Genomic DNA, 21,158 nt, shown 5'->3' with positions numbered 1-21,158 from the left:
TCATTTAATCAAAATTATCACTTAAAGTTGCATTATAGTCCAAATAGTCTTCTGTGAAATAAATGTTTAAATGTAATGAAATCTCAATGATGTCAAGAAACCAAATATTTAAAGAAATCTTTTAAGTACAGGCTGGTTAAGAGTTATTTTACATATCTTAGAGAATGCTTCTTTGAAACGACTGATGTATTTCAATAACAGCATTACAAGATTCTTTTAAATGACTTATAAACACAGGCTGGGTAGTGCCACAAAAGAGATACTGTTACTTAAATGAATAGGGAAAACTATGCATGGGGTACATTTAATACAGTAAGTTCCAGCATACTAGAGCTAAAATTAGCAGCTATCTACACAAACCAGATGTAAAGAGAGGGATAGAATGTCCTTTTTATAGGAGTTTGGGGAACATTATATACAATGCCCCTCGGAAAATCAGCAAAGGATGTGGTTGCAAAGAATGCAAATAACAACGCATGGGAAAGCCAACAAAGGGGATTTACAGGGGAAGTGGTCTGCAGTGCACAACTCATGCCAAGAAAAGACTTGTCTTATTTTTATATCATATATGTGACATTAAACATAAAAGTCTTTATCAAATGAAACCTTGTCAAGAATGCATGGGAAGGCTGAAGGATTTTTCTGTTGTAAGCAATATCTTGACAGAATGATGTGTAATTTTAGCAACAAAATAAAGATCAGACAATAAAATGATCATCATTTTGAGTAAAAGGAAAAAGAAATGTAACTGACTACCTAGAACACATTTATCTTTTAACCCCACTGGAGCTTGACTGGTGTCTGGATAAGGTGAAAGATCATAACTCCATATTATACTTATTATTTATTAATGATCCTGTCCCAGTTTGTAGAGGCACATAAAATTCATTTATTCACAAAGGCAAATCTGATGTCTTGTGTGAGAATCTCCTTATATGTTTAGGGAAAGTGGATGTATTTTCCTGAACTCCATTCCCATAATATTCAGTTCCACACTGACAGGGAGTGATTACTGTGAGTAAAATTTGGACAAAAGCCCAACTAGGTAATTCTCCTCCCTTAACAGATATGCTGTCCTCAAAAATCTCTAGAATTTCTTGTGAATTCGCACTATATTTTTGGTGGGAGTATGCCAGAAAATCCAGAGATGAGCCAAAATTCCAAATGCTCCATGCCCTTTGGCCTAAGGCTGAGAAATTTACCATGGCCTATTTCTGACTCAAATACTATACATTAACGTAAGAAAGGCTAGGGTTAGAGTTTTGATTACTCACATCAGGACCTCCTAATTTAACTGTCCTCAGGGGTTGGCTGGAAGTAAACCAGGACGGAGCAAGAGTGGAAAGGAGATAGTTGTCTATTGTTTTTTTCTTTCAGGAGATTCTGCCCAACCAACAACCAACATTTGGACAGAGGCATGGTGTAGGCCTTTTCCAGTAGCTACACCCTTAGGTATAGCTTGTGGAAAAGCTACAAGGCAAGTCCTGGCCAGTGAGGACATTGGACTGGACACTACCTGTCATGATTCACCCTAACACATATTTCTTTTGTCCATTGTGTTTCCCATATAAGATAATATTACTAATGTGTGTCTCATATTAATTAGTCATAGAATCATAGAGTCATAGGTCATACAGCACAGAAACTGACCTTTTGGCCCAACCAGTTGATGCCAACCAGGATGCCCATCTAGCTAGTCCCATTTGCCTGTGTTTAGCCCATATCCCTCTAAACCATTCCTATCCATGTACCTGTCCAAGTACCTTTTAAATGTTGTTAATGTACCTGCCTGAACCACTTCCTCTGACAGCTCATTCCATATATGGACCACTCTCTGGCTGAAAAAGTTGCCCCTCAAGTTCCTATTAAATCCTTTCCCTCTCACCTTAAACCTATGCCCTCTATTTCTTGATTCCCCAACCCTGGGAAAAAGACTCTGTGCATTCACCCTATCTATGCCCTTCATGATTTTATGCACCTCTATAAGATTATCCCTCATTCTCCTATGCTCCAATGAATAAAGTCCTAGCCTGCTCAATCTCTCTATAACTCAGTCCCTCAAGTCCTGGCAACATCCTCATAAATCTTTGCTTTATTAGACTATTTTTGTCCCCATTTTCTCTTTTTAGTAAGTATGAATATTAGCAAATTTGCTGCATCCATTTTCCTTCTTCCTGCTTTTGTCTGGCAGTTAACATTGACACAAATGAACACAGGCAGCATTATGCAAGCCTACTACTACTTGTTTTAGACTGTACTTGCACCCCATTACCTAACTACAGAAATAAGATTAAAGCCTATGACCTGTGTTATTTACTCCAAATAAAATGTGGAAAATATCGCGCTGCAAATAGTGATTCCTGATTGATTTGATTTTGTATTTTATGGATCACCCTCTGATTCTTCTATGAATTTTACCACATTAAAACATGTGCAATCACACTCCCCAGTTTACTCCTAGCCTAGCTGTGACTGAATGTAGCCTTCAGTTCACCCCCAGTCTAATCCAATTTCTAAACAGTTATTTTCTCCATTAACGTAATGCTGATAAGGACATCTATGTCTAGACAATGGGTTACACCTATTTTCAGTGTGATAATGCATTGCATTTTGTGTTAATACTACCTTGGGTCCCTCTCCAAAAAGATTATAAAATCATGAAATGCATAAGTGTGGAACAATGTTAGAATGTTTTAAACCCAAAAACAAGTGCTAAATCCCAGCCTCCACAGTTCCCAACTGGACCATGCACAGTTTAGTGCAGATGTTTTGGACTCTGCTGCACAATAATCAGAGAGTTGGTGTCATCCTTTAAGTGACAACAGAGCAGCAAAACATAATGGGGCTGCCATGGAGGAGAGAGAGAAATTGCAGAACAGAGAGAGAGAGCTCCATAATTCACTGAGAAGGATATAGAAGTCCTGGTGAATGAGAATGACATCAGAAATGGAACACAGAGTTGATGTCTGAGGTCCTGCCCTTGTGTCCCCCACCCCCTGGGTGGCCAACTATGCTCATCTGATTTTCCCTAATTATGCAGTCCTGCCAGCAGTCTCGGTGCCACTAAGACATCCATTGAATGCTGGAGAAATAACTTTTCCTCAGTTTTAGCACATGCTGTGAACTTTGGAAGGTGTGGGAGCATTCTGCTGTTGGTTTTGAATCTGACAATCTGGTCTCCCAACATTAGCAGTGTGCCTCTTTAAAAAGCAATAAAAATAAGCTATCATAAGTGTTCCTTTTGTAAGTGAGACAGTTCTATGACAGATAACGTGTGGAGCTTTGCGCTCCAATTTTTGATGGTACAGGTGGAAAATGGAATTAACCTTCATACATCATTGGCTGTACATCCGACACCAGGAAAATGTGAATCCTGACAGGAAGTGCCCGGTCTGATTTCACATCCTGCATGATTTCATCTGCAAATGATTGCTAACGTGATTAATTCCCAGCAAAATCAAAACTGGATTGTATAGTGGAATGTGATCCTATCTCTATGATTTAATTTTTGATCTCTATCCTGATAAGAACTGGAGATCACTGAGCAATGCCTAGAAATTCATCTTCTGCTAAACAAGATACCTAGAAGCATTCCGATTTTCTACTCTGCCTCCAAAATATGAAGCATTGAAGTGAATGAAGGAATCTTCAGAGGCAGTTTATAGTGCAGTTATATATAGCAGTTACAGCTAATGGTGGAGGATGAGGTTCTGGGCACTCCAACACAGAAAGAAGCCAAATTAGCTCCTGTCTGTGTCAGCTTTTTGCAGAAGCAATTGAAAGTAAATCTAATTAACTCTCTTCCTGTTATTCCCATTAAAACGTGAAAGAATTGTAGACAAAAACTCAAAACCTACAATTTTATGGCACCATATTGTGGTATTATATTGTTCACATTGCAAAAGCAAACAACAGCAACTTGGATTTATGTAGTATATTGAATGCATTAAAACATAAGACCAGATATCTTTATTAGTCACATGTACATCAAGACACACAGTGAAATGCATCTTTTTGAGTAGAGTGTTCTGGGAGCATCCCGCAAGTGTCGCCACACTTCCGGCACCAACTTCCGCAACTTCCTAACCCATATGCCTTTGGAATGTGGGAGGAAACTGGAGCACCCAGAGGAAACCCATGCAGACACGGGGAGAACGTACAAACTCCTTACAGAGAGCGGCCGGAATTGAACCTGGGTCGCTGGCACTGTAATAACATTACGCTAACCGCTACACTACCGTGTATCCTAAGATCCTAAGATCATACTAAGATGCTTCACTTTATCAAACAAAGTTTGACTCCAGGGAGATTTAGTGATAATGACCAAAAGACTCAGAGGTGGGTACAATTAGAAAATTTAAAAGACATTTGGACACGTACATGGACAAGAAAGGTTTAGAGGGACAGACCAAACGCAGGCCAATGGGACTAGCTCAGTTAGGCAACTTGATCGGCATGGATAAGTTGGGCTGAAGAGCCTGTTTCCATGATGTATGGCTCTATGACTCCTCAAGTTTTAAGGAATATATTAACAGGGGTAAAAGGAAAAAGAAGGAATTCCTTAGCTTAAGGAATTCCCCAATGGGTATGTACAAAGTGGCTAGATATCTCAGCTGTGAGGTGGAAGTAGGTGAGAATGATATTAACAGCAAGGCCATAGAGGGATTTGAAAATAAGTTCAAGAGTTTAAAAATTGTGGCTTTGCTGAACCAAGAGTTACTTTAGATCCACCAAGATAAGGCTAGTGTCTGTTAGGACATGAGCAGTAGAGATTTGGATAAGCTCAAGCTCAGAGAGACTGGGTAGAAGGCATTGGATCAGGCATTTCTAAACATGGTAAAGCCATGTTTGAGGCTTCAGTAGCTGGTGATTTGAAAGTTTTCCATGATCAGTTTTGATTATTTTATCCAATAGTCCATTTTAACTAAGCAACTATTAATTACAAAAATATTAATCATAACTATAACAGAATACTAATTCCAAATACATTACTTTTGTTTACTATCCTCTCAATGTTGCTCACACCTGTGTCATTTATGACTCTAACATAATATTTTGACAGAGTCACTTTTACTAATAACTTGAAATGGCTTAAAATATTACCACATAAGAAACTATGTGCTAACAAAAAGTTAACGTTTCAGGTCAAAGCACTTCATCAGAATGAAAAAGAGGGAAGACAAGTTATTTTTAAGTTACACAGAGGGTGGGGACGAGTGGATAGGACAAAGGAATATTTCTGATAAGGTGGAGCCATGGGCGCCATGGGGATGAGTTGTTAATGAATCCCTTTGGGTTTATAAATTAATGAGAGAAGTTAGAGATAGAGTAAACAAATCAAGGGACAAGTAAAATCTGTGAAACGCAGGTCAAAGCTGTAGTAGGTGCTCAGCAAATCAGACAGTGTTAGTGGAGAGAGAAAAACTGGGTAAATATTGCAGGAAGATCTTTAGCTTCTTTGATAAATCCCACCATAAACTCACTCCATCCTCTCCCTTCAATATTCTCCTTCCCTGTTTCTTTAGCTGTACCCTTCCCGTGACTCCTGCCTTCCATACATCTCCCAGCTCCCCACTTCCCCATTCCTCTCAAATGGGGCTGGTAACAGTCCCCAAGTTCCATTACTTAGAATTGCCTCCTAAATTTGTCTGCTCCTTCCACTCTATCATCATCCACTGGAGCCATTCTTTGGTCAAGCTTCCAACTACTTTTACTAATCTTTCCCATCCACACTCAACACCAGATTTATCAACAGTGGGGATTATATTCACATTATGTTGCCTGGATTGAAGAGCATGTCTTATGAGGATAGGTTGAGTGAGCTAGGGCTTTTCTCTTTGGAGAGAAGGAGGATGAGAGGTGAATTGATAGAGGTGTACAGGATGATAAAAGGCATAGATCGAATGGACAGTCAGAGATTTTTTCCTAGTGTGACAATGGCTAATACGAGGGGACATAATTTTAAGGTGATTGGAGGAAGGTATAAGGGGGATGTCAGAGGTAAGTTTTTTTACACAGAGAGTGGTGGGTGCATGGAACACACCGCCGGCAGAGGTTGTGGGGCCAGTTACATTAGGGACATTTAAGAGACTTGTAGATAGACCCATGAATGATAAAGAAATGGAGGGCTATGTGAGAGGGAAGGGTTAGATAGATTTTAGAGCAGGATAAAATGTCAGCACAACATACTGAGCCAAAGGGCCTGTACTGTGCTGTAGTGTTCTATGTTCTATGTTCTTATGATTATTTTTGCATTTCACAAAAAAAAGATGCAAAAATACAGCAAATGATTGCTAAATTTGAACACCATTAAAATCATGGCAGAGTGTGTGTCGCCATGTCTCCACTAATTAAGTAAAACATAAAATATTTTCTTTAAGCCTCACACTGACTATACATACTAAGACAGCACTGACTATACATACTAAGGCAGCTTCCATTCCCCAGTTGGCTGTTACAATAGTATTTTGCTGTTAAAATAGGAAATACTGGAAATACTCGAGTAGCACCCATAAAGGGAAAAACAGTAATAATGTTTCAGTTCAACCTGAAAAGCTAACGCTGCCTTTCTCTTTCCATGGATGCTGCCTAACCTGCTGAGTATTTCCAATATTTCCTGTTTACTTTTCAAATTCCTAGCATCTGCTGTACTTTGCCTATCCAACAGTTATCCCGGAACTTAATCAAAAAAGTTAAATATTAGAAATATTTTTTAATCTATTATAAAATAAAAGAAACAGTAACTATTTTAATATCAATGTGATCAACCCTCACGGTGACATTTGAGATGAAAATGCAAAGGGGTCGGGATGAACCAACTTGACATAAATACCTTTTTTTTAAACAATTTTTCAGAAAATGAGCATCATCAGCAAGGCCAGCATTTATTGCCCATCCTTGATTCTTCTTTAACTAAGTGGCTTATTAGCTATTCAAGTGGGTCTGTAGTCTGGAGTCATATATGGGCTCGAGCAGGCAAGGAAGTCATACTTCCCCCTGAAGGACATTAATAAGCTACATGAGTTTAGTAGTCAGATATTAGATATTTATTTATTAGTCACATGTACATTGAAACACACAGTGAAATACGTCTTTTTGCATTACTAATAATGTGCTGGGGGCAGCTCGCAAGGTTTGCCACTCTTCTGGCACCAACATAGCATGCCCACAGCTCCCAACCTGTACGCCTTTGGAATGTGGGAGGAAACCGGAGCGCTTGGAGGAAACCCACGCAGACACAGGGAGAATGTACAAACTCCTTACAGGCAGCAGCAGGAATTGAACCCGGGTCGCTGGCACTGTAATACCGTCATGCTAACCACTACACTGCTGTGCCGCCCATTACTAATTGTTGCCATTACTAATTGTTGTTTTGTTTTTAAATTACAATTGTTAGTTGAATTTAAATTCATTGGTGGGATTTGAACTCAGGTCTCTAAATTGTTAGTCCTGGCTTCTAGATTACTTGTCTGATAAATAAACCACTCCACCACCATCATACTCTTTAATAATTGCTCTCATCGTTAAAGGCACATTTTGGGCATTGTCAGCTTTAAGGCCACAAATAAGGTATTCTTAAGAGACACCCTGCAGCCCTCCTTAAAGGGGACCTCCAACTTAAGACCTGAAATATTTACCACAATCATGATCTGGACCTTGAGAGGGGAACCGCATTTACTTCTTCGCAGAATGATGTATGTCACTTATTGTAAAATGAGTAATCCCTTTGGGCTAACAATGAGATCTCTTAATCCTGTTTCTACTCCTTCAAGCATTCATAGCTTTGCAGGGTATAAGCATTGCAGGTACATTTTGTTGACTGTTCCTTCAGCATGGTATTGATTTATCTGCTAATTGCTTTCTCTTTCATACGTCAGACAATTTTGGACCCCAGAGCATGTGCATAGGATTGAACTGTGCAGCTGTTAACTGTCAAATGCCAGATGCATAGTCCAAATAATTAGTAAAGCTGTATTTCCTGGTAATGTCAACATTTGATTGTTATCAACTGTTTGGATGGAAAACTGAAGGCAACAGAAAGAGCTGCGTGTTGTGTGATATTATGTTACTTATATTGACAGATGTTGTGAGTACTTTACAAGTGCTGTTCTCAGTAAATGCTGCTCTCAATAATCTCTAGCCAACATGCTTTTGCAGAAAATCTACTGCTACATTTAGTGATACATTAAGCAGTTCATGGAATATTAACACATTACTCATATGTATATAAAAAGGTAGCTTCCTGGGCATCAAAATAATCTAAAACTTAGATTATGTTTACACATTTAGGACACAGTATTGGCATTATTGGTGTTATTTTCCTAATTTGGTAACAACTGGTTTGGTATAACAAAATGTAACATCTGACAATATTTAGATCAGAATACCACCCACTGGCAACAATAAGGAGAGAGTGCAAAGTCTACCTAAAATGAGAGAGGAAGGCTGTGCAATGGGTTTTCATTGAGGTCTCTCCCCACTCAGCTCATGAATGGCATCTGAACACTAAGAGTCTTGTTCAGGGTCCTGTCCCACTGAGAACAAGACTCCTCCTATGATTTCCAGGGTGAGAAGGGACATTTTTGTTTGTTTTGTTTTAATCAGTGAAGTTGAGTTGAGGCTTACCTACAGAAGGCAAAAAAAAACCCACAAAGATCTGGAAAAATTATAGCCAACTGAAACTTTTTGATCCAAACAATTTTCTTATTAATCCTAAACTAAGTATGCCCCCTCAGACATTTTAAAATAAAAAATCCACAGTGGTAAAGGTTCAGTTTCTAAATTTAATGACTCTTAAAAATGTGATCTCATTTGCTTTTCAATTGGGTAGTGACGATTTGCATTTGGAATTCACTCTGATTTCTGACACATGTTAGAGGAGACCTGTTGTCAAGTTATAAACCTTCTGCTTTAAAAGTGTAGTCACACTGTAGAAACTTAGCCAATTCACTTTTTTAGTAAGTTCATCAAATTAGTGAGCATTCTGGCTCCAAGATAAGAACTGGAGAGAAGCAGTAAAGATCACTGAAGAGCGACAGCACACCCTGAGCAAAGCACAAAAAATGGGCTGCAATGATGAGTGGTAAAATCATTCATACCGTATATCTTGGCTGCAACCTGCAAGAAAGGGGAATCAGCAAAGCAGACATTAAGAAAACTGTTCATGAAACGGCTTGACAGACTCACTGACTGCTTTAACATTATAATGGCAACACCCTCCACAATGTGTACAGCTTCCTCATACTGCTGTTCAGCTCAGGGACCTAATTAGTGACAGCATCTGTGTGCAAGAAACAGGGTGCGTTTACCAGCGGGTAATGCCCAGAGCTGGGAAAAATTTGTTCTTCACAAACGATGTCCAGGCTGATTACAGACCCATTACAGAAGAACTGTGTGCATCAGCATCAATGGCCTATCACAGGATAAGAGCAACCTCGGGGTAGACCACAATCCATGTGGGCAGAGACCACATTAAGGCTAACCTCAATCATTGAGATTTTGGATGATGATCATCAGGACAACATGCTCAGGGTCAGGTCATCTGACAGCATCTTGTGAGGTCCACTACACTCCATCCAGGGGCAAACAACCGAAGATGATGAGACAGGATGATGAGTAAAGATCAGCTATTCAGAGTGATGGAAAGTTTTACTGCAGTCACTACTTCTGTTCACAATATATAAATGGTATGGAGGATTGCAAGAGGCTGCAGAGGGTTGTAGATTCAGCCAGCTCCATCATGGGCACAACACTCCCCGCCATCAAGGACATCTTCAAGAGGCAGTGCCTCAAGAAGGCGGTATCTGTCATTAAAGACCCTCATCACCTGGGACATGCCCTCTTCATGTTACTACCATCAGGGAGGAGGTACAGGAGCCTGAAGACCCACACTCAACGATTTAGGAACAGCTTCTTCCCCTCCGCCATCAGATTTCTGAACGGTCCATGAACCCATGAATCCTTGTTTGCACTACATAATTATTTTTGTAATTTATAGTAATTTTTATGTCTTGCTCTGTACTGCTGCAGCAGAACAACAAATTTCATGGTGTATGTCAGTGATAATAAACCTGATGCTGATTCTGATTAATTTGGACTTTGGGATAAAAGAAACACAGAATTTCTACATTTGTGGTTTATGTCGTATTGGGAGAACAGAAGTGTATCACAAGAAGACATTAGTAAGCTTATAGAATGGATATATATTTGGTAAATTAATTTGCCAAGGCAGGTAACCCAAAAGTAAACTTATGATGCCGTGATTGAGTTAGAAAGCCATTAACAGACAACGTCTGGATTTCCTGCACACTTTTGGTTCATTCACTCCTGCTTCTCAAAGGCCATTAAAAAATTAACATCTGGTTTTATATGCTTCATGCCTAATTTTTTTCTGTCTCTTTCATCTCGTAATAGATTTAAACATGCCAACATTACAGCCTTGTGTACTGCGAATATACTTGCACATAGTCAATCGCTGAAACAATACTACAGTCTAGCACTTCAGGCTGTCATTCCCTGCACTAAGTTCCTCAAGTGAATGATCTTTCATCAGTTTGACATTAAAGTTGATGCCAAGATACTAACGCCAAATTATTTCACACTTCTCAAGTGCTATAACAGCAGCTTCAATAATGTATACATCATTTGACATTAAGCCAGCTGCACATGGCACAATACTGGGGCTAAGATGTCTTAGCTGAAACTCAGACAACTTATTTTACATGCAGTAATAAACCTGTGAATCTGGGCTTGAACATTTTGTTTGGGGGATTAATGGGAGGCAGTATTATTGAAGCAAATACCCCAACCTCCGAAGGGGTCAAAACAGAGTGCAATAATTGGCAAAAAAAGTGTGAATGTAAGAGCACGAATTCGTATAGAAAATAAGGGGATTGAATAATATGCTCCATATTTTGCTCCTTCTGTGACACAAATTCAGTTATGAGGAGAGATTGGATAGACTGGGTTTGTTTGACTTGGAGCAGGAGAGGATAAGGAGGGACTTGGTTGAGGTACACAAAATTATGAGGGGCATTGACGGGGTATATAGTGAGAAATTTACTCCTTAACAGAGGTTCTAAAACCAGAGGGCATAGGTTTAAAGAAAGGAGTAAGAGGTTTAGAGGAGATTTGAGGGAGAATTATTTCATTCAGAGAATGATTTGAATCTGGAACTCACTGCCTGAGTGATGGTGGAGGCAGAGACTCTCACAACATTTAAGTAGTATCATTTAAGCAGGACTCTTAGCAGTATGGAGGAACAGAGAGATCTTGGGGTCCACGTCCATAGATCCCTCAAGGCTGCCACACAGGTCGATAGGGTTGTTAAGAAGGCATATGGTGTGTTGGCCTTCATTAGTGGGGGTATTGAGTTCAAGCACTGTGAGGTAATGTTGCAGCTCTACAGAACTCTGGTTAGACCACACTTGGAGTATTGTGTTCAGTTCTAGTCGCTTCATTATAGGAAGGATGTGGAAGCTTTAGAGATAGTGCAGAGGAGATTTACCAGGATGCTGCCTGGATTGGAGACCATGTCTTATGAGGATAGGTTGAGTGAGCTGGGGCTTTTCTCTCTGGAGAGAAGGAGGATGGGAGGTGACTTGATAGAGGTGTACAAGATGATGAGGCATAGATCGAGTGGACAGTCAGAGACGTTTTCCCAGGGTAAAAATGGCTAATATGAGGGGGCATAATTTTAAGGTGATTGGAGGAAGATATAAGGGGGATGTCAGAGGTAAGTCTTTTACACAGAGAGTGGTGGGTGCATGGAACGCACTGCCGGCAGAGGTTGTGGGGGCAGATACATTAGGGACACTTAAGAGACTTTTAGACACATTTGATAAAGAAATGGAGGGCTATGTGGGAGGGAAGGATCAGATAGATCTTAGAGCAGGATAAAATGTTGGCACAACATCGTGGGCTGAAGGGCCTGTACTGTGCTGTAATGTTCTATGTTCTATGTTCTTAGTTGAGTGCATGAATGGTCAATGCATAGAACGCTATAGGACAAGTGCTGGTAAAAGGGATTAATATCGATGGGTAGTTGATAGTCACAACCTCATGCCACATATATAACTCAGGTACTTTGAGAGCCATGCAACAACAGGAGCAGTAGTGTGCAGCCCAGAGGCTCTTTACAATGGAGAGAGATGTAAGGAAGAATTAGTTGAAAGTGAGGGTGAAGCAAAATGGTGTAGGTTGCTCTTGTCAATCTGCTCCAGTTGATCAGCCCAGGGAGAATAATGAGAGCTGAATTCCCAAAATGAAGAAGTCCTCAGCTTTAATAATCCTTGATATGCCATCATAACATCTCTGACTCAACTAAAAGATGTAGAAATCCCTAATGAAGCCAACACTCAAAATACCCAAAGCCTGTTTCCAGCATCAGAAAGAAACCCCTTATACTTTCAGCTCATTAACAGCTAAGAATGCAATCATCAGTTAATGCACTCCTTGCAGGTTGAAAAAATGCTTGTTATATTGAACAGCCTGCATTCTCATCTCATGAAATAAACAGCATGACCCAGTTGTTCAATGTCACTTTAGGTCTGCAATTATTAAAGTTATTCATGGCCGCATATGCCCAACGGAGGTCCATGCCAGATGTCAGTAAGTGTGTTACAATAGTTTTATGTGATGCCCTCAAAAGACTTAACAGCAGAAAAGTTTTGAGCATGTGCTTTTCTGTCGTATAAATATATTGCAAAGAGAGAGCTATAAAATTGTTTGGGAACTTGGTGCAGGAAGCATTCCCTGTGAACCAACCAAAATGGATTCATTTTATGCCATTTAAACCTGCTACTTACATGTTACCATTGATCAGCCTTATCATCACAAGTTCCATAAAGTATACAAAATAGTTTACCCAAAAAAAACTTGGAATAAGGAGTCCACCCCATTTGAGACTAAGAACCTCAACAATCAGTTTGACAGAATAATGGTGACTGACTAGAATAAAAAAGAGTGACTGGCTGGGAGGCAAAGGAAATGGGAAGCTGGGTATCCCTTGGAAATGTCTTTCACATCCCACTGGTTATTACTTTCTGAAGGCTCGTAGTAAACCTAAGTAACAATGTTCAGAGAACACAGGAGAACATTTCCACGTGGCTCCTAACAGAGCAACTAATTCCAATGCATTCAACACTAATAATGTAACATTACAAACATAGAGAGAAATCAGACATGGTAAAACTCTTGAAGTGATGCACACCCAGTATTACATAAGCCTCATGTTTTGCACTGAAGGCTCCTTTTACAGGAAAGTGGCTGCTCAGGAAAAGACTCCTAGTGAGCCATTGACACACTGGGTCTACCTGATGAAGTGAAGAAGGAGGAAGTCCTGAATAATTGATTAACATCTGGAGATTTCACCACATTTCTGTTGTTAATCTTCTTAATTATTATCATTATGCCTGCTGAGTGAAATATAGGCAACATTGGCTACATCCTTGTCAAATGTAATGAGGGAGTCCCCACTGTTCAGGCTGTTATAACACCCACGTAAACAACTTAATTGACTAGATGGTCACAATTTTTGTGAGAAACATTTCAGCTAGACATCATTCTCTCCATTTTCCTTTCTTGTTGGCCATTTTCATATCGATTTGTACAGCACCCAAAGAAAGCCCTTCAGCCTACTGAAACTGTGTCGACCATTAGCATTCATTACACTAATCCCAATTTATTCTCCCCACATTCATCAACTCCCTCCAGGTTCTACCACTCAACCTGCACACTAGGGGCAATTTACAGTACCCAACCTACTAATCAGCATGTCATTGGGATGTGGAAGGAAACTGGAGAACCCAGAGGAAAGCTCCATGGCCACAGTAGGAATATATAAACTCCACATAAAGAGTACCGGAGGTCAGGATTGAACCCAGGTCAAAAGAGCTGTGAGGCAGCAGCTTTACTAGCTCCAGCACTGTGTCACCTCCATCTTCCTTTGCAGCTCATATATGCCTTGGAGATATAAAGAACCTTCATACTGAAACCTGTAGGCATTTAGTAGTACATTGGTAAACATTTGTATCCATGCTTCATGAGTGCTGAACACTGTGGTCCCTCTAAAGACAAAAGTAATACAAATGTAATGTGGATGCTGTAAATCTAACATTAAAAAAATCTGAATATATTCATTGGGTCAGGTAACATCTGTGAATTCAGAGAAACAGAACGAAAGTGATCACTTTTCATCAGAACTAGGGGGGTTGGGGTCAGGGGGAGAAATGATTTTGGATCACTCAAGAAAAAGCAAGATTTTTTTCATCCTGGCTGTAATTTGTTTTTAACCCACATGATGGAGCCATAACCTAGAACTGATTTGTTTTCGTATCCACACACTTGTCTGAGATTCACTTTAAGGTATCCTATTTAAATACATTTATTGACAGATCAGTTCCACACAAGCGATTTATTTTCTAACCAATATTTAAAATCTATGTTAATGCTGAATGGAAGCAAATATTTCTTCCAACCATTTTTCACTCTCTCTCACTTCTTTCTTTTCTTTTACACAAATGTGCACTGAATTTATACCAGTCAGGAAAGTGGGAGCAGTTGCCCCTGACCTTGAAAAAAATTCTCCACAAGGATTTGGCATTTCAGTGTTAAGAGTTTGCCCTCTACCAGCATCATTTCGGGAAGATCTGGTTGCCAGCATGTGATGTCATGTGGAGTGTAATAAAACAGAGGGACCTGGGAGTACAAGTGCATAGTTTGTTGAAAGTGGCATCACAGGCAGACGGGGTGTTGAAGAAGGCATTTAGCTCAGTGGCTGAGAATTGAGTATAGGAGTTGGGACATTATGTTGCAGTTGCATAAGTCATTGGTAAGGCTGTACTTGGAGTACTGTGAGCAGTTTTGGTCACCCTGTTATAGGAAAGACAGAGTTAGTGGAAAGAATGCAGAAAAGATTTACGAGGATGTTGCCAGGACTAGAGGGCCTGAGTTATAGGGTGAGATTGGTCAGGCTAGGTCTTTATTCCTTGGAGAGTAGGGAAATGAGGGACGACCTTATAGAGGTTTATAAAAATAATGAGGGGCACAGATAAGGTGGATGGTAGCAGTCCTTTCCCCAAGGTAGGGGAGTCCAAAACTAGGGGGCATAGGTTTAGGGTGAGAGGGGAAAGATTTAAAATGGACCTGAGGGACAACTTTTTCATGCAGAGGGTGGTGAGTATATGGAACAAGCTGCCAGAGAAGGTGGTCGAGGCAGGTACAATAGTATTATTTAAGAAGCACTTGGATAGGTACATGCAGGGGTGGGGCTTGGAGAGATATGGGCCAAACGCAGGAAATTGGGACTAGCTGGGTGAGCATTGTAGTCGGCATGGACTCATTGGTCTGAAGGGCCTGCATCCGTGCTGTATTGCTCTATGGCTCTATGACTCTAATTATGCTTTATATATGGAAAAACAATGACATTTTCAAAGTATATGTGGGGCTTATTCCTTTATGGCTTAAATTCAAGTCATTTTAAAGGATTTTGCCTGATTCCATTGGTGAAGGCTGGAAGCAAAACAGAATGTATGAGTTTGGTGAATCACTCACACCAACTTTGAGATTTCTGCTTTGACCTACACATGCTTGGAAATTCTTAAGTTGCAGCCATTTTTGTGAAGAGTGCTAATGATTTTGCCATTACTTCTACAAAATCAAGCCTCTTAACTCACCTTTATTAGAAGCTTCCTTTATGAAGTTATAGCAGTTGCTTCATTAGTTATACACATTTAATTGATGTAATGACTATTTTTCTCTGCAGCACCCATAGAATATGCCATGGAAAATGCTTCCAGCCCATATGTTATTATTCATAGAAAATTGTATTATGTAACTTCTTTCTTGATCTTAGGGTGTCTCAAAGCTCTTTATAGTAGGCAAAGTATTTGAAGTAGTCACTTTTGCAATGAGCAGTCTTCATCTTAGTTGTAAATTATTATTTGGGCCCTCAAGTGGAGTACATGTTATTTTCCTGAATCTTACAGAGTTGATGTTTTATTGATTATGTTTTAGATCAGTCCATAGTACAGAGCATTTATTGAGAATCTGATGTATTCAAGGTCAAATAATAGCAAAGAAAGTTTGCAAAGTTTTAATTAACACAAATCTGATGGGGGAGTTTTTTTGAGATTAATTAAAATCTCCTGTTTTGTCACTTTGTGTGAGTATTGAATGCTCTCAAGCAAAGTATAGTAAGGCTTAATCATAAACCACTATCTACATTGCTCCCAGACTTTAATTTGTACCTCACATGCACATTTGTCACTGTTGGTATGACTGAAATCAACAACAAATTTGTTGCATGAAACCAAGAGTATAATGTTGATGTTACCATCAAGTAGGCCCACGAATACAAATAGGCAGATTTACCTCAAGCAGTACTGCAATGAGGTCTGTATTTTAAGTGATTGAACTCAGGTCTTATTGTGTCTATTCATCAGGTGTAAAACAGGTACGATGAAACCCAAAAAAATTTATCTGCCTTGAGTCACTTGCCTCGGAGCTATGAAGCTGATGTTTCAAATCCCATTCCAGAGTTGTAAGCACAAAGTGTTGGTTGATAACACTGCACTGAGGAAGTTCTGCACAGTTGGGGGTGTACACCTTTCAAACCAGAACCCTGTGTATCTTCCCAGTCTGTACATAGGAGACCTCTTTTACGATTTGAAAAAGAATGAAGGAGTTCTTCACAGTGTCCATATCTGGGCACATCATGGATAAAGTAACAGAATTTAACAAAATAACACCTTCAACTCACAGAGAGATATATTAATGTCACATCAATCATTGTTAAACCTGATGAAGGAAAGATTTCACTTTCATCCAAAACAGGCATGAACTCAGTAGCATGAGCTGTCCACCCAGACATTCTTTTCATCCTAAGACCCAGTATATGCTATTTCTTCATTAATATGTCATTGTGGAACAATGGACAACAAGCAGGTGTCTCACCGCAGGCCACTATCTCCTTGCAAAAGAATATTTTGTTTTACTTACCTTTGTACAGCTACTCTTCACCAATTAAGTGGAATGTTCATGATCTTCTGCCATGTGCAGCTGAATATTGCAGTTAGGATCTTACAATCATTGTATGGCCACTATTTTCAAACTTAAGCTGTCTTAAGTTTACTTCAGGCAGGCAGGTTGCACACCCTTTGACAAGCCCACCAAGTATAGCAAAAGGCAGGCCTGGACCATTAATGGGATGACAAAGGTTTGTCCTCTGCTTCCCCCACCACTGCCACCCCACCCCCCCACCCCCACCAGGCACAAAATTAAACAACCTGCTACCGATTTTTTTCAGGTAGGAAGCAGGAAACAGCAAATTTGAATACCTTTGTTTACTTGATAACATTCTTTAGAAAGCCCAACAAACCTCATAAAAAAGTGCAAAGCAACCCCATTCTTAAAACTCATTTGCATGCAGTGAGTCAAATAAATTCCAACAGAATAGTCAAGCCACCCAACATATCAAAAATCTTCCATTTCTTTTCCTTCCTAAATGAAAAACGTGCTTTTATAAGCACACAGATGAATCTGCAAAGGGGATACAAAACCTACAGAAAAACACATTCAACACAAATTAATCTGTTCATTGAGGCAACCCTTCTTATCATCATACTGACGATAATACTATTGAAAAAATAACCTGAAATATGGAATTGCTTAAATCAGGATGTTGCTTCATTGAAATTAATTGTCAGAGGAAAATTAGACTATGGATGAAGTACTCCTTTAAATATAGGTTACATTGAGCCCACTGTTCAGCATTTACTTGTGCACAGCTTGACAAGCACGAAGAAAATCTTCAGCACAAAACTTGAAAAAGAATTTGAAAACCTAATTCAAAAGAGATCTAAAGCAAAAACTGTTTGGCGAAGCAATGGTAGGCATTAACCAAATTTACTTCGTGGTGCTTGGGTTGCTTACAGCTTTATAGTTGCTTTTCTGAAAGAGTGTTTACCTAGCCTCCAGTGTTTGAGATTACTTCATAGTCATGCAGCTACCCTACTGCAGCTGCAGTTTCTCAGCGTTGTCATAGCAATTGATGGAATGTGAGCATCATGTTTCCCGTTAGTAAAGAAAACAAGGAAAGAAGAAGCAGCCTCTGCCACCAGGGGGTAGAGAGAAAGCTAGCTGCAATGACCACCGCTTGGAAAATGAATTTATGTACTGCTATTTTTAAAGATTGGCACCGAACATTTTGGCAAAGTGAAATAGGAGCTCAACAAGGGCTGGAAGGTTTGGCTGTTAAAATTCTATTCTATTGCAATGGGAGCCAGATTTGCAGAAGATGTTATCCTTTGCTAAATTTCATTCTCAGTACAAACATAAATCCACGCGACAATAATTTGCAATGTGGGGTTTTAAGTGAGTTGCCTCTCTCCAAAACACCAATCAATGTTTTATTGTCCTGGTGCCCAACATTAATAGCAAAATTAGACAATGATGTGATTTTGAACAAATGTTTTCAAGAGAGCCTCCTGAACTGCAGGAAATTGCAGAGAGTTGTGAACGCAGCCCAGTCCATCGCACAAATCAATCTCCCCTCCATCAACTCCGTCTACACTTCCCAGCGTCTTGGGAAAGTAGCTAACATAATCAAGGATCCACTCTGGTCATTCTCTCTCCTCTCCTCTCTCGTTGGACAGAAGATACAAAAACTTGACAGCATGAACCATCAGACTCAAGGACAGCATCTATCTCACCTACACCCATTGATTGGAGGAAACTATACAGTAAATGGCAGGGCCTTTAGGAGCATTGATGTACAGAGGGATTTTGGCGTGCAAGTCCATAGCTCCCTGAAAGTGGCAATACAAGTAGAGAGAGTGGTAAAGAAGGTATGTGGCATACTTGCCTTCATCGGTCAAGGTGTTGAACATAAGGGTAGGGAAGTCATGTTGCAGCTGTATAAAACTTTGGTTAGGCCACATTTGGAGTAGAGTGTGCAGTTCTGAATGCCACATTACAGGAAGGATGCGGAGGCTTTGGAGAGAGTGCAGAGTTCACCAAGATGTTGCCTGCATTGGCAATATCAGCTAGTATCAGCTATAAGGAGAGGTTGGATAAACGGATTGTTTTCTCTGGAGCATTGGAGACTGATGGGTTATCTGATAGAAGTACATAAAATTATGAGTGTCACAGATAGGGTAGATAGTTAGAGACTTTTTCCCAGGGAGGAAATGTCCAATACTGGAGGGCATAGCTTTAAGATGAGAGGGGAAATGTTTAAAGGAGATTTATGAGGAAAATATTTTACATAGAGAGTAGTACGTGCTGGAACATGCTGCCAGGGGAAGTGGTGGAAGCAGATACAACAACAATGTTTAAGAAGCATTTAGGCAGGCACATGAACAGGCAGGAAATCGATAGATATCCACCATGTGTAAGCAGATGGGATTTGTTAAAACTGGCACAGTCAACACAGACATCATCCCTCTGCTGGACTGTTCTATGTTCTGCACTCTGTGACTGTTTCTGAAACAAAAATTGACATTCATACTGGTGACCACAACACCACTGCACTGTCATCAAAATACATCTGGTTCACTAATGTTCTTCAACAAGAAAATTTGTCAACACTACTTGGTCCAGTTGTATGTGACTCTAGAGTCAATGTGGTTGACTGTTGCAAGCCCTCTAAAATGGTTCAGCAAGTCATTCAGTGGTACCATAACTGGTACCATTGAGACAGAGAAAGACCAAAGCTGGATGGAACACCTAGGATTGATCTTGGCACCTCACCACATTTGGGGACAGGTGTCTAAATTGGGAGAGTGTCCTACAGAATAGTCTGACATCATTGTCTACATAGCAGCATATCTCATAGACTAACAGAGACACAAGAGACTGCAGATGCTCCAACAATCTGCTAAGGGAACTTAATGGGTCGTGATTCAGGGTTTCAACGAGAAACATTGACAATTCCCTTCCCCCCACAGATGCTGCTCAACCCGCTAAGTTTCTCCAGCAGACTATTTGTTACCTCATAGACCATGTACGAGACTTCTCCGTCACAATCCCTGAGTATGTCCTACAGTATCAACAGGATAGATCCACCAGAGAGGGCAATGCAGTGGTATACATGGAGGAAGGATTAGACATGAGAAGCCCATGAAGTCTAATGCAGGAGGTCAAACGTGGGCAAGGTTACCTCCACATGATTACCACTTACCATCCTCATAGCAAGGATATTCTCCATTATGTTATGTGATACCACATTCATGCTAAAAGAATTGACTCAGAACTGGAGCGAAAAACAAACTGCTGGAGGAACTCAGCAGATCAAGCAGCAATTGTGGAGGTAAAGGGATAGTCCGTGTTTCGGGTCAAGACCCTGCATCAGTACTGAGAGTGTAAAAGGAAAGGATAAGAGACGGGCCAGTGAGTGATAAGTAGAAACAGATAAAGAAAACAAAATTGTAGATGGAGCTGGGGAGGGGAGGGGAGGGGTGGAGGTAGACACAGAGGCTAGAAGATGATGTGGAACTAGATAAGGGAGGGATAATGTGCAGATGGAACTAGATGGGGAGGGGATCGGAAGGGTGGGTCAAGGGAGAAGAAATCCAGGTGGATCGGTGAGTGGGTGATGGGCAGGTGGAACCAGGTGCCCATCCTATCATCCTCCACCACCTGGTTCCATCTGCCTGATATATTTTCCTTATCTAGTTCTACCTATCATCCACCAGTCTCTGTCTCTAAAGTCCCACCTGCCCCACATGACTCCACCTGCCCATCATCCCCTCATCACCTGGTTCCACCTATCACCCACTAGCCCCTGTCTCACCCTTCCCTCTTGCATCATTATACCAACTATCTCCCCTCTGCATCTCAGTCCTGATGTAGGGTCTCGACCTGAAATGTCAAGCAACCCGCTGAGTTCCTGCAGCAGTTTATTTCACGCTCCAGATTCCAGTATCTGCAGTCTCTTGTGTCGTGACTCAGAACTGATCAGGCAGCTCAAAAGTGGGCATCCATGAGGCACTGTGGCCATTCAGCTGCAGAAGAAATATACAAAAGATAATCTGTAACCTCACAGCCCAGCATTGCCCTCACTCTACTATAACTATCAAGTCATGGGATCTCCCCATATTCAATGAAAAACATGCCCGGAGCAGCATCAGGTAGATCTAAGAATAATGAGATGCCAGCCT

This window comes from Pristis pectinata, chromosome 5, assembly GCF_009764475.1.
Source record: "Pristis pectinata isolate sPriPec2 chromosome 5, sPriPec2.1.pri, whole genome shotgun sequence".
NCBI lineage: Eukaryota > Metazoa > Chordata > Chondrichthyes > Rhinopristiformes > Pristidae > Pristis > Pristis pectinata.
The sequence above is the reverse complement of the archived record's forward strand: the minus strand, read 5'-3'. Positions refer to the sequence as shown.